Below are 5,638 nucleotides of genomic sequence, written 5' to 3' on the forward strand. Positions count from 1 at the left end.
AATATATCTAAATTACGACCTATGCTCTCAATGTCAAATGCAGAAACGTTAATTCATGCGTTCATGACTTCAAGGTTAGATTATTGTAATGCTTTATTGGGTGGTTGTTCTGCACGCTTAATAAACAAACTCCAGCTGGTCCAAAATGCAGCAGATTGAGTTTTTACTAGAATCAGGAAGTATGACCATATTAGCCTGGTTCTGTCAACACTGCACTGGCTCCCAATTAAACATCATATACATCTTAAAATCTTGCTAATTACTTATAAAGCCCTGAATGGTTTAGCTCCTCAGTACTTGAGCAAGCTCTTATCACATTATAGTCCTTCATGTCTACTGTGATCTCAAAACTTTGGCCATTTGATAATTTCTATTCAGCACCCTAACTCTGGAACAATCTACCTAGTGTTGTTTGGAAGGCAGACACACTCTGTCAGTTTAAACCTAAATTAAACCTGGTTTAACCTGACATACACATAGCACACTATCACATTTCCAGTCCAGATGGTGGATCAGCACGTAGAGATGACCTCTACAGCCCTTAATGTCAGCGGAGACCATGTCAACTAGATGAGCCCTAGAGACAGATCCCCTGCGAAGACCTCGTCAACTAGACTAGACAAGACCACAAGAACCAGACAAGTCCTCTGCACAATCTGATCTGTGTTGCAGCCAGGAATTAAACCCACGCCATGCTGGTTTCGTCTGGCCAGAGGAGAACTTGCCAGGAATCTTCAGGAATTTTCTCCATATAATGGACTTCTATGGTGCCCCCGAGTTTGAACTTGCAAAATGCAGTTTAAAGGCAGCTTCAAATGGCTCTAAATGATCCCAGACCGAGGAAGAAGGGTCTTATCTAGCGAAACGATCAGTTATTTTCAAAAAAATTTTTTTTTACAATTTATATACTTTTTAAACGCTCGTCTTGTCTAGCTCTGCGTGAACTCTGTGTTTTCCTGTTCAAGACAGTTAGGGTATGTCGAAAATCTCCCATCTCATTTTCTCCTCCAACTTCAAAATCATCCTCACCATCTGTTTGTTCCTCAGTATCTTCATGTTTGACTCTAAATGCTTCTTCACTCTCCTCTTTAATAAACACCATCTCTGTTTATTCCTCAGTATCTTCATGTTTGACTCTGAATGCTTCTTCAGTCTTCATGTCTTCACTCTCCTCTTTAATAAACGCCATCTCTGTTTGTTCCTCAGTATCTTCATGTTTGACTCTAAATGCTTCTTCACTCTCCTCTTTAATAAACGCCATCTCTGTTTGTTCCTCAGTATCTTCATGTTTGACTCTAAATGCTTCTTCACTCTCCTCTTTAATAAACGCCATCTCTGTTTGTTCCTCAGTATCTTCATGTTTGACTCTAAATGCTTCTTCACTCTCCTCTTTAATAAACACCATCTTTATAATAGTGTGTCACGTGGATCTCAGCTGCTTCAGCAGGAGTTTTTCTGTGTGTTTGGACACACCGTCCTGTTTATAATCAGAATAATTAACAGAAAGAAAAATAAATCCAATCTAAGTCTCTTGCGTCTCAATCCTCTATAATTCAGTAGTCAGCACACTGGTGAGGGAGTCAGTCAGAGTGAGAGTTAATGCACTTAAAACACATGATTAGCCAAAAATAAAAACACTCAAGACTAGCAGAACACACAAATTATATTTAAAAGTACATATTTAAGTATCTATGATTTAGATTTGGTATGTAATAATTAGTAGATTACATTTACTGGATTCCACAAAAACATTGGCAGTTGGTTTGTAAAAGTTGTCATTAAACATGTTTGTGTTTGTTGTTCTCGGTGCATTTACACTGTTTTGAGCAGCAGGAGTCGACAGCGTGCGGTGAGTCGAGTGATTCAAAACCACTGAATCAAGTGATTCATTTGACTCGGAGTTTCAAAAGCTCCGTTTCTCTCCTCACTACTTGCCGGTGACTGAATTATGATAAACAAAAAAATAACGTTTATAAATGTTAGCTGAAACATTACAACGTTACATTAAATGCTTGTGAAAAAAAAACTATAAAGTTGCCTGAACGGTTTTATCGATTTAAACGCTTCAAATGCTTAAAGCACCAACCTTTCTCCAGACGCAGGAGCGCGGCGCAGCCTTATGACGTCACATCTCCAGAGCAAAATAAAAGTCCTGTATAGGACATAGAAATTTAGCTACAATAAAGCGTACATACAGAAAACACATAAATAACAACATATATGTCAGAGGTTCTTTTAGGATTTTTAATGTAGTAATTTATCAGCAATCTTTTCTCAAGTCAGCATGTCACTCCAGCTGTTTCTAGTCTTTTGCAGTGACTAGTGTTGCTTTAGACATAAATCTCAACATCTGTTCTTTACTTTGCTTGAGGATAAAGAGAAACAGATTCATTTTGAGCTCTAACATACTCAGCCTAATGTCAAGATGACAGAGAAATCAGAGAGAGGGTTTGATTTTTAAATTAAAGACAGAGTTATTAACAAAATGCAACAGAGACATACAAACCCTTTTTGTATGTCTATGGGGGGGGCGGGGTATTGATTACCATTTGTATAACCACTGTTTTCCTACAAATATCATGGTAAACTATAGTTAGTGTAGCAAAACCCCTGTGGGCAGCCCAAAGTGTGGGCTGACTAGTTATGGGCCCACAGTGTGCCCAGTGTGGGGATACTGTGGGAAAGTGTGGGGCCTTAATAAACTGAGGGTCATGTTTTTCAAATAATTTATTTACATAAATTAATAATAATATATTGAGATTTATTTAAACCAATATTAAATAGCAGTTTAAAACAGCAATAAACACACTCACACAAACAGAATACTTCAAACACCGGTAAAATTAAATTACGAGTCAGTCTCCTCAGGTCTCTCCCTCACTGCATTACTACTTCTGGCCCCTCGTCTCTGTCCCTCGCATTGTGAAGCCACTCTTTAATGGTGGCTTCCACTTCACATTAAGTGCCTGAGAAAGAAAACAATTGAAATACAAATGTTAAAAACAAAACTGGAGTTATTCAAGTAGTGTTAAGACATTTCAACCTCAGACAGATTCCCAGGGCTCAGGAACCAAACCTGCATTTTGATTGGAGGAGTCTGAGATTAGTTTTCTTTTAAGAATTGTTCCAGCCTAGGTGCCAAATGTTTAATGCGCAACCGAGAGCATGACCGATTAGGACAATGAGAGAGATGTGGTTGATGGGCTAGAAAATTAGATGAATGGATCAGCATTGAGAGTTTAATCAGTACATTTATTTGTTGCTATTCTAATATTTATGTTTAAATAACGTACGGTACAATTTGTAGTTGTAACAAAGCCCTGGAGCTGTCAAAAGACTCCAGGATAATGCTAAGGGTTTCATTCAGTGGAATATTGCTGACCAATAAACAAGGTTACCTGGGTTCATGTAACATTGTTCCTTTACATAGTGTGTAGACTTGACTACTAATTTTTCCTTCGCATTTCCTTTTTTAATTCCTGTTACAAAGGCTTATCACACATAAACATTATCATTATATATACATATGACATACTCTAGCTATAACTGCTTTGCAGATGAGCATCTTCCCAAAGGCCTTATCTTCTGGCCAGAGCCCCTCCAGCACAGTTGCTGGGACAGTGGGGTGGTCAGCATGCGGTCCAGGATCCGTCTGGTGCTGGAGGTTGGGTTTGTACCCACAACTGGTGCCAGATACTTTGCCTAAATTAAGAAAGAGTATTTACAAGACAGATATAAAGAAACTAATGGAAACATACAAAACTTTATTCATTTAAATGCATTTATCAAAATCAGCTTTAAAAGAAATGTTAACTTTAAAGATTTATTAAATAACAAATATTTAATAAAAAAAAAAAAAAAAAAAAAAAATATATATATATATATATCACTGCACTGTAGCAGGCCTCCTCCTTCAGTTTATTTTCCAAATGTTCAAGGTCCAGTATGTTTTTTAGTGGCGAATGTATGCCCTCTGGCAGATCTGCAGCTGGAGAGCTTTGCTTTGTCAGTGTCAATAGTAGTTCTTTGATTAGAGCAACCTCTTCTTTCAGGTGTTCTAGCTGACTTATTATATATCGTTCTGTTGCTGTTGAGAAAAAGAAACACAGAGAGAGAGAGAGAGAGAAACAGACAGACGGGCAAACAAGGGGACAGTGAGATATAGAGAAAACATAAATGTGGCACACATCTGATGGTGACGTGTAGTTTGCTGTAACACATAGATAATCAGCCTATTATCTTTAGCTGCTCTTTAATATCAAACCTACAATTTCAGACAGTAGTGGAAAAGGATATTTGCTGTTTCTTTTATCTGGTCATGCTTACCGCCAGCTGCCCATTCCTTCACATGAGAAAGCCACTGTGACACCACTTCATCTGTGCAAAGTAACTCTGTTTTTAGTTCAGCTAGCCTTGCCGTTTCATCCCGGAGTCTCTGACAAGTCTGAGAAACAGTGTTATACAATAATCAGGACTTAGTACGGTTAAAAACAGGCCAAGTGCACACAACGAAAGGACACATAAAACAATTAATAGGAGACTTACCTTCACATATCTTGTTGAAAGTGACTGATGTATAGAGAGACTTTTAGTGAAAGAAATTCAATTTGATTAAATGGGCACAATTTGCCTCAAAGGGCTTTACAATCTGTACAATAAATGATTGAATGAAAAATGGCCTTCACTTCAATTTCACGTTATTAATATACTTGTAAACATTACAAATGTACATATGATGCAAAGAATATTATACATACTTCACACTTAGTAGCATGGGCTCGAGCATGCATCACACTGAGGAAAGGTTTCATTGTGGTCAGATCCTGAAGAGCAGGAAGGACACTAGCAGCTTTCTGCAAGTATGGCCAATATTTACAAGCCACATCCATTGCAAAGAATTGTGCCTTGGCTGGCATGATCTCCTTCTGAAGATACAGAGGGTAGGCAAATATCTCCCCCTTGTACATATTAAGAGCTTTCGGAAGGAATCCGTGGCGACACACTGCAACCTCCATCCCCTCTTCATCTAATTTGGAAGCCCTCCTTGATGTCTCCCTCGCTGCTGTCCACTGGGAGTCCCCACATGTGCCTTTTCCCTGTGTCTATGACACACATAACAAACAAAACAAATCAAATAAAAGCAATGCTGTCATACAATACATGGCATTTATTCTCTCAGTTTGATTTTGGAGTAGTTGGTTGGCAAAAGTAGTTGAAGTGGGGAGGAAATCAAGGTCGGACATACAGTATATGGTTCTTTTTGTAACAACTTTTTGGTCAAGTTATGATTGAAACTTGCATTTCTCACTGAAAGAGCCAGCTTACTGAAGACAAGTAAACAGTCAGAAATTAGGCTACAACAGAGCAAAGATAATAAAAAAATTGGCCCACTTAAAAAAAAAATTTTAAGCACTGAATAATAAATATTATATTGTATAAAGAAAATGTGCAAATAGGCTGAATAGTCTTCACTGTATACATTCAATATACATTAATTCTTATTTATTTTACAAAAGTTATTCAGTCAAAGACAGTAAGTGATTTTCTTTCTGATGTTTGATTTACATTATTGACACAAATGGCAACAACAGCTATATTAGGCTGCTTTAGAGGAATAGTTCACCCAAAAATGAAAATT

The sequence above is a fragment of the Sinocyclocheilus anshuiensis genome, unplaced genomic scaffold (assembly GCF_001515605.1).
Source record: "Sinocyclocheilus anshuiensis isolate Anshui unplaced genomic scaffold, SAMN03320099.WGS_v1.1 scaffold3101, whole genome shotgun sequence".
Lineage (NCBI taxonomy): Eukaryota > Metazoa > Chordata > Actinopteri > Cypriniformes > Cyprinidae > Sinocyclocheilus > Sinocyclocheilus anshuiensis.